The sequence below is a fragment of the Benincasa hispida genome, chromosome 4 (genome assembly GCF_009727055.1).
Source record: "Benincasa hispida cultivar B227 chromosome 4, ASM972705v1, whole genome shotgun sequence".
In the NCBI taxonomy this organism is placed as follows: Eukaryota; Viridiplantae; Streptophyta; class Magnoliopsida; order Cucurbitales; family Cucurbitaceae; genus Benincasa; species Benincasa hispida.
This window is the reverse complement of record NC_052352.1, coordinates 21,905,152-21,915,636: the sequence shown is the minus strand read 5'-3', so window position 1 is coordinate 21,915,636 and position 10,485 is coordinate 21,905,152.

Genomic DNA, 10,485 nt, shown 5'->3' with positions numbered 1-10,485 from the left:
ATTTAATTATTGTACAAATTAAAATTTAATGAGTATTATTTAATTGGCTAATTAATTAAATAAGTGTTATTTAATTAAATGGATAATTAATTAAATAAATGTTATTTAATTAATTATAGAAAAGGAAAGTATATATTGGGAAAGAGATTTGATCATTCTCTATATAAAGACCTCTCTATGGCCCTTTAGGAAAGCACTAAATACACAAAGAAAATCTAACAATACACAACTCCCTAGTATTATTGTGCATAATTTTCTCTGAGTCTCTCTACTCTCCAAAACATTATTCTCCTATCCCTCTCCCAATAGTTGGATACTACATATCCTCTATTGAAATCCTAAGAGAATAACGAGATTACTCTCGTGGTAGTATTCGAGATCACTGAAGAAGTTGTTCATGACCAAAACTGTTTGGAGAATCGTTTGTTGGAACCTTGGAGAGGCTTGTTTGTGACATTAGGGAATCTACGAAGGTAAGAATCATTTTAATACTTTCCCCAATAGCATGCTAATTTACATGTTTATATATTTTGTTTTATACAATGGTTTTGTTTAATGTAAAATCGATTTGAGGGATGCAAGGCGTTCTAACAAAACGATTCAATTGCAAGATTCGATCCTCCCTTTAGTTATGCCACACAATATTCTTACGACCATTTATAGATCTTCTTTGGTGTGAAATAACATTTTCTTTTGTATTAGACTAGACTTATCTACACATCTTTCCCTTTCCTCCAATGTTGATCCTTGTCACAGGCCAAATTAGTAATTTTCCATTCTATTTGTGTGAATATCTCTGACAGTACTAACTCGTTTCATTTTCTACATTTACTTTTTCTTCAAAAAATTCATCAATTTTTACATCAATATCGGAATCCCTACTATTTTCAGGTTCAAGGAATGACTAAATCTTTAGGATGAAACAACTTAATCAATTTGTTTATAACTGTTATAGTCAAGAAAATATTAGTCCAAATTTCAAGTCCATATTAATAGCCCAAGGACAATCCAAATCCAACATTAGTCTAAGTTACTAATTTTTAAAAATCAATCTAAATTTTGAGGGGAAAAAACCTACATCCCAATCCAACATCAATCCAATTAAAATAATAAACTCCAAACAACAATCATATTTTTCAAGTTCAAACTCAAACAATTAAAAAAAGTTAAAGTCCAAACTAACGGTCAAAAAACTAAATTTCAAGCCTAAACTAACAGTCAAAAAATCAAGATGAATCCAAACTTCAAACTAAACAAGCTTTACACACTCTAGATCCTCCGAAACAAAACAAACTTTACACTTTAGAGCTACAAGTTTATTCCTCCATACATTTACAAAACATTAGATCTATAGATTATTATCATATATTGAAAAAAAAAAAAAAAAAAGAACAATACCTATAGTTGCCGGATGGATGGGAGTGGTGGCATGGGAGCAGATAGGCGATGGAACACAATGATGAACGGCAGATGGCAACCGACGACTGGCTTGGAGAATGGAAGGAAGAAAGGAAAAAAGGAAAAGAGAGGGAAGAGTGGGATCGATAGATGGGGGTTGGGGGTTTAGGGACCACAAAGTCGTAGACCCAATCCACAAGTAGGATACTCGTAAACAGGGTCCACGATTAGTTGGTCAACCAAGCATGACTATCCTGTGGTAGCCTGGTGGCACGGTCAACAAGGAATCTGGTGACATGGCATGCTAATCGTAGATCCTGTCCACGAGTATGCTCTAAATCGTGGACTGGGTCCATGATTACCTTTATTTGTAGACCCGGTCCATGATTCCACTATCCCACTTTTGTTAATATTTCTTCTCAACTCTATTTTCGTCAATAAATATTAAAATAACATTACTTTTTTAAAAAAATCTTTAAAATACTCATATCGTGAATAAAGTGATCAATTTCTTTGAAGTTTTCTTAAGTTCGAAAGAGCTAATTTTAAAACAAATTATATATATATACACTTTATTTTCTCACAATACTTGTCCAATTCTTACACCAATTTTGTCACAACGAAATGTAAACCAATACTTTAAGTTAAAAAATAAAACTCTACATAATTCAAATAAACGATAATAGCTTTTTAGTTTTTTTTAAAGTTAAAAGTATTAATGAAACTTTTGAAAGTTTAATGGTATTTTTGCAACGAAGTATTAATAATTTTTATTCATATATTAACAATGAGGGTAATTTTGAACTTTTACTTTAAGTTTAAGGGTATTTTTGAAACTTTTGAAAATTCAAGAGTATTTTTGAAACAAAACACCGACGATTTTCATCCAAAACTAATGGTAAAGGTACTTTTGAACTTTGTAGAAAAAATTTAAGAGTGTTTTTTAAATATTTGAAAATTCAAAGTATTTTTTACATAAAATATAAATATATCAAAGATATTGTATATAATTTAACCTATTTTATTTTGTGTGCATTGAAGTCTTTAATTCAAAATCTTCTTTTGATTGTCGGTATTTTAGAATTCTTGAGATTAATGTCTTAAAATGCCAGGATTTGATATTAAAATAATTACGTTTTGAACAAAAATTTTGAGTCATTTTTCTCTTACCATATCTTTTTATTATTTTACTAATATAATAAAAATTTTCTTTTTTAAAAAATAAACATAAAAATATCCAATAAAAGACATTTATTTTAAAAAGAGTGCGAAAAGAATATATATATATATATACTAAATCTAATTTGTAGTAATGAAACAAATTAGCCGCTAAATCTAATTTTTCATATTAGAAAATATTCAGCAGCGAAAATATCTCGTTGCAAGCTTTCATCACTGAAGCCTAATCGTTGAAAGGTTTTTCCTACGTTTTATTAACAAACATTATAATATGCGACGAATACCTAAAATGTTGCATCATTGTTGCGACAAAATATAAACATCACAATATGTGACATCTTATTGGGACGTTGCAATATGAGACATTTATCAAAATATCACAGTTTACAATATTTTATTATTTGTTGCATTATGCGATGGTTTTTTTTTTTTTTTTTGCTATACAATAATCTTGTGATGTTGTATATTTTGTTACAAATTTTAGTAATATATATATATATAGAGAAAAAAAAATGAATTGAAATATTTACAAATGATAACAAAATATCACAGTCTATCTGTGATAGACCGTAGACTACTATATGTGTCTATCATGATATAAATAGACACAAATAGTAGTCTATTGATGTATAACGCGATCTATCATAGATAAACTGTAATATTTTGTTATTATGTACAAATATTTTTTTTAATAATTTTCTCATCTAAAATAAATAAATAAATAAATATATATATATATATAATGACTAATTTATCTTATAGTCTAACAAGTCCATTTTATATTCATTTATCTCACAATTTACTTGAATTAAAAGTACATATTGAGTTGATGAAAAGCCATAAAAACCCGACCCACCATAAAACCCATATCCATGAAATATTTATTTATTATTGTTTTTTATTCCTTATCGAAAATACTCCATAATTCCAAAATTTTGTTCTTCGAGTATTTTAGTCCGTTTCATTATTTAAAATTATCTATTATCAATATTCTGATTATTTATCAAATTAAAAAAAAAAAAAAAAAAAAGGTCAATAGCCATTTTTCAAAATAGCTATTAATACAAACAACCCTAATCAAATTTTGTATATAATGGTCACCTCGGTATGGGCTTGCTTTAAAATAAATAAACCAAGTCTATAAGTTGAGGGTTGAGGCCTACAAAAGCCCTACAATTGTTAGAGAATCTTTTATTATAATAATTTTTTTTCAAATATTATTTTCATCTTAATACTTTGAAATTTTTTAAATTTTTGTTTATATATTTTTAATAAATCTTAAGTGTAATCCCATTGCTAGTTTATTTTTTTTAATAATTTTTTTATTAGCATTTTTATAATAAAATTTTAAATCGTATTTACCTATTATATTTCGTTGCATGAAAATTATTTTCATTATTTAACCAATTTTGATATAAATTAGTTTTGAGGGACTAAAATTGAATAAACTTTAAAATATGTGGATCGGTATCTTAACTTCTCTTTTTTGTTCAGAGCTAGAGAGAGAAGAATTTGAATTCAAGATGATTTATTTATACCACTTGATAATTTCAACACCAACACTTAAATTTGGTTGATGATTTTTTTAAAAATAAGAAAAAAAATGAAGACCATATGGGAGCAAAGAATAGCTATCATAAAAAAAAAAAAAAAAAAAAATAGAACTTGTCCCATACAAGGTAGACATGTAATATGTAGAAAGAAATAGAATTAAAGAATATTTAGGTAGACACTAAAATGAAAAAGATTGTTGTGATAAGATAAGAGGAAGAAGGTGAGAAATCCCATTTGTTTGAAAAGAGGTTTGTCTCCATTTTTGCTATACATTGGCATTGGGGAAGGCCTCTTCTTGCCTTTTCTTCTATTTTTTCTCCCCCATTCTTTTTTGCTATATGGCATATTAGTTTTCAATAAACTTTATTGCTAACAATTTAGTTCCGGTAAAAGCAAACCATTGAGTTCCAATTTTCATGAAAACTTGATTGAAAAATAGTATTAGATGTATGAATGTAGCCGAACATTTATACATTTACGAAAGTTGATATGCTTACCAACTATAATTATATTTTAATAGTAAACAGACTAAAACGTTACAAAATGAGAGACTTAAAAATGATTCTTTGAATTTTTTTCTTTTAAAAAACTTCAATGGTTTAATAATTTCTATGTCATTTGCCAACACCAAGAGGTATGTGATTCAAATTCCCCATTTTCAATTTATAAAAAAAAAATGAGAGAAAAAAAAATCCTTCTCTATCCTTTTCTTACAAAAAAAAGAATAATTCGTTTATTCACCTTTTTTGCCATGTTATTTGTTCTATAATTATTGTTTTTTTTATTTTATTCTTAGATTGTCGGTTTATACTCGTTAGTGTAATGAAACAAGTAAATATTTCACTTATTTCTTATTTTTGTGTTCATAAAATTTATAAGTTCCTATTTATTATTAGTTTAATTTATTTTTCTGAAGATTTATAAAATTGTCCTACTTCATTAGTAATATTTTACAAATATTTTAAATTTTAATTATATTCTATAAATTAGATTTTTTTTTTACCATTTTAACTTGATAGTATATTCTCTCTCATTAAATATTCGTCTTATTTTATAATTAAAATATTAAAAATAATTCAAACCATTTTTAGTAATAATCATTTGGAGAATTTTTTTTAAAAAATAATTAATATCATTATATGTCAGCATTAATTATATATCTTCATTTCATGGTTTTTTTTATTCATTAACGAATGTGGTATATACCCCTTAATTCTAGGAAAATGTTTGTATTATTTTATAATACAATCTCTCTTATGTTAAATTTTTTTATATTATTTTATAATTAAAATATTAAATTCAAACCGAGTTTAGCAAATTCGGTTTATATTACTTTAATACAAGATATGTCATAATATCATTTCCTTGATTTTAGAATTTGAATATTTTTTTTTCAATTAATTATAAATTTGTCCCAAAATCCCCCCTCCCACCCTTTTTTTTTTTTTACATATTTAATGCATAATTATTATTGCAAATATTGGTTTTCATCTACCTTTCATTTTTTATTTTAAATATATACGAGATTTATTCCAAATATATTTAGAATTTATACAAATTTACTATGTACCGCATATTTTAATTTTAATCTCAATCTCATTTACATGAAGATCTATATTCCACATGTTTTGTCAAGCATACACACGTATATTTTTTAAAAATTGATATGTATATTTAGTTATCTTGTAAATAAATACTTGTTTTTTTTTACAGATTTTTTATTGTGACTTAAAATTTAGAATCTTCGATTTTTGTGGACTATATTTAATGTAGAATTAGGATTACAGATGTTCATTTTCTTTTGTGTTTCATTTATTATATATATATACGAGTTTAGAGGCTATTCTAAATGCATTTAGAACAAGTACTGATATATACTCCATATTTTAATTTTAGTCTTGTTTCCGAGATATATATTTCACCTAACATGTCATATATACACATTTATATTTAGTTATTTTACAAATATGTAATTCATATTATATAATAATAATGCTAACAGAATAAATTAAGATATAAACTATTATTTAAAATAAACTCATATATTTTTTAGATTGAAAAAATGTAGAGAAGATGGAGAAGGCATCGTAGGTGATGGATGAGGGACAGAAAAAAAAAATAGTGTAATTAAGGAGGAGTGAGAAAAATAAACCAATTTTAAAAAATAATTTAATGCACATGATTTTTGTATTTATATATTTTTTTATTTTTTTTTAAATGGCTAGAAATCAATAGGGGTGCTATGGACTTGGATTTGATTTTTATATAATATTGTAACCCATTAGGTCATTCATGAAAAAAAATGGTGGATTTGAGACATTCTGTAACCCTTATTTTTCTAATTATCAAACTATACTAAATATAAATAAGAATCAAAATCTAATTAAATATGGAGATTCAAAGTATTGTTTCTATGCAAATGTGAATGAATGTCTAACATGAATTTAACTTGACTTACATAAAACTTGTACTATAAACCTTAAGATTAGAAATTCGATTCTTCTAAACTCAAATAAACGAAATAGAATACCTATCCAAATTGAGTGAGGATCCCTTCAAGAACCTCCCCTAAGTGAGGTTCCACCGGGTTGTCTGTGACTGTCCTACAAGTAGTTGATGAGATGGAACTAGATACTCTTCTGAATGATTGGAAGAAATTAAAGCATACAGATGAAGAAAACAAATCGAGTGAAGATTTTGATAAGAATTTCTACAAAAGATTAACAGTCATCTAGGTTTTTGCCTCATCGAAAAAATCTTAACAAGTAGATCGATTGTTGCAAATATGAAAAAGAACGCGATGAACAATGATTGGAGAGTGAAAATGGGGTTTTCGGTAGAGAATTCAGGCAAGAACTATTTTCTTTTTAAATTTCATTTAATTAAAGACAATGATTGGATTTTGAAATTAGGGCCTTGGATTTTTTTTAAACACATGATGATTCTGGAGATACCGAAGGTTGATTCCATCATTTCGGATTATGTTTTTTTGTTTCAAGGTCTTCTGGATCAAAATTTTGGATCCTCCCCTTGGTTATCAAAGCAACTACATTGTTGAGAAACCGGGCAACATGATAGGAATATTTTTGGAAGTTGATTCAGATTAAGAGGAGTTTTGTTGGGATGAGAACATGAGATTAAAAGTTTTGATTGATATTTCTAAACCCTTACTCAGAAGAATTAAGATTAAGATAGCAAATCATCCTGAAGGACACTGGTTTGATATTCGTTACGAACGTCTTCCAAACTTTTTGTTTTCAGTGCAGTTGCATTGGTCACACTATTAAAGATTTCTCTTTTTTCTCAGAACATTCAGAAAGTGATACAAATGTTAATTTTTAGAACGGTCCTTGGCTTAGATTTCAAGGAACAGGTTGTTCGACAAGAAAATATTCCACCTCAACTCGTCCAGTTAGTGCTCCTTCCTCTGAAACAAACAAAAAAATGTTTGTTGATGATATTCTGCGAAGCACAAACATGAATAATTTTTTCATTCCTCTAAAGATAAACAATCGAATGATTAAATGTTTCTAATCAAACCATAGCAACGTGCTCAAAGCTTCAATCTATTCATTCAATCTAACATCAAACATAAAGAAAAGATTGACAAGCCTTTAGAGTCTTCCTTGTTAAATGGTCCTTCATTTGATTTAAATAATATATCAAGTCAAGAAATTGAAGAGAACACCCCAAAAACTCCTACTATTAAAGGGAATGATTGTGATACTACTTCTGTAAAGTTAAAAGCTTGGAAAAGAAAATCAAGATCGAATAGTTTATCATATCAACCTGTGAACCCTGAGGATAATCTAAAAAGGAAGATCCATATTGCTAAATATGGAAGAGGCAATAAGAAACCAAGGTCAAAGGAGGGTTTTTCAGATTCCTAAGATCTCAAATTTAAATAGCCTCTGCCCAGAACTATGAATATCTTCTGCTAGAATGCTTAGAGTTTGGGTAACCATGGAGCATTATGGAGATTACGAGAGCTCACTCACTTAAATTGTTGGGATTGATGTCCTAATTCTCCCGGAGTCTCGATGTTTTGTAAAGATACACATTGTTTGATGAATAAAATAAATGTTATTTAATTCTAGCATTTACTCATATCCAATAAACAAAGCTCCTTGGTTATCTTATGTGAACTTAAGCATGTATATGTGATATACAAATGGATCATGCCTTAATTGATAACCTAAATAGGTATGTAGTATAAGGATTAAGGTGGGATACCTGATCCTGGTGACACTATGGATACGGTTCGCTTTGTAGAGGTTTACAAGTATTGTAAACTACTACAGATGGTAGATCCTGACCATTCATGTGGAGACATACGAGCGGGGGTATCCTATACAAAGAGTTTGTATAAGACCTGGACTACGAGATGATTAGACTCTGTATATAACGACGTTGATACTAGAGACTTACATCTTACCTAAACGACCATAGGTGACACGACCTCAATCTTGAGTGTTTTGGAAACTCTTGCCTTTGAGGGTTGTCCTTTGATTAGTATGGGTGAAAGTGGCCAGAATGCCAACTCAACATGCCTATCTTTTTGGGGACTTGTCTAATCTGGGAGCTGGGAACTCAATCCACAAGATAGAATTCACTCATTTCCCGAACCAGGGATAAGTAGAGAGATTGCTCCCTTAAGGGCTTGAACATAGTGGTCACAACTTCTTTTTGAAAGAGAATACTCAGTCATAGTAGGACTATGACTTATGTTCATTAGAGGAATCAGTGGTACTTAAGAAGTTAGATGTAACTACAGGGGCATAACGGTTATTGGCCAAGTTGTACTTACGAGCGATTTGTGAAGGGTTGTCGCGCTGCTCCTTAGTTAAGATGGACACATAATAATCTGTGGTAAGGAGAGTTCAACTGTCGATCTTTAGTGAAGTGTCTGAAAGTTAACGAATGGTGGATCCCGTGACTAAAGAATTTAGTCAGTTATTCACTTACCGTTGGAGCTTCGAGCTACAGGTCCATAAGGTCCCATTGGTAGCTCAATGGATTCAGTTGAGGATCAATTCTTGGTGTTAATTTGAAATGTTCAAATTGACAATAGGTATTTTGATTATATATGATATTATCGGTATGATGTATGAGATACATCTAGTGGAGGATTGATGTAAATGAGATTTACATTAAGTACCATGGAATAGAAAAAGAACTATGATTTATATGTTTCATGAGATGAAATATTAAAACTATAGGTTATAAATATAGTATGATAAGTTGGTTTTCATTTATATTTATAATAATATTAATTATTGGATAATTAATTCTTTTTCTTTAATAACCAATTGAGTGGGTGGTTATCAGTGATTCATGTAACCGTGAGATAAAAGAAAAATGGTTTTCCTAATTTTAGTAAGTTTTTGTAAAATTTTTTTTTTTGAGATTTTCTCTCGCAAAAGAAAACTCACGATAATTGTCAAGTAAGTACAGATTTACAAAACGATAGCTTGGGTGAGCTAAACGATCGTGTAGTATTTACTAAGCGACAGCTTGCCCAAAGTAAATGATCGTGTAGTGTCTGTAAGCGACAAACACCGAGCTAAACGATGAACTAAACGATCGCATAGCTTTAGCTAAACGATTGGGCATCGACCTATACGATAGGTCTCCGCCATCTCCCATTTGCCCAATCGTGTACACGATCGGCGTTTCCTTCTTCGTCATCCTCAAACCAAGTTCGAACAGAGCCCACTCTTTGAATTCTCACACCGAGAATACCAAGGTAACCTTCTTGGTGGTGTCATAATCAACTCGACACTGTCCAGGTTCTGTGGAGGTCGTTCGTATTGCTGAGGAGTTTGTGACCGAGGCAATCGCTGAGGACAAGCGCAAAGTGTTTGTGCAGTGTTGCAGTCAAGTTGTTCGAGCATTTGAGGTTGTTGTGTTAGAGCGTTCGTGAGCAAGGAGTGTGGAGACGAGTCTACAAATGTTCGTAGAGTTTTCCCCTTGTTCATTTGTAGTTATTCATGCTGTTATTTGTGTTTTAATTGTATAACCGCATGTTTCTATATGACTGTAATTTTTGTTGTTCATTCATGATTATAATTTGGAATGATCTTATTTTCGCTGCTCATGGAAATCTCGAGTCCGATTTCCTTCACAAATAACCACCAACTACTTTTTTATCTGAAATGAAATGCGAAATCAGAGTAACAAATCGTATTAAATTTAGTAATGGATTTGATTATTTTCTTACTGTTTGTAGTAAAGGCGCTAAAGGCGGGTTATGTCTTATACGGAAAAAGGACGTTGATGTAAATATTCGTTTTTACTATTCTAATCACATTGTTGCTGAAATTAGTTGGAATTGTAAACTTTGGAGATTTTCAA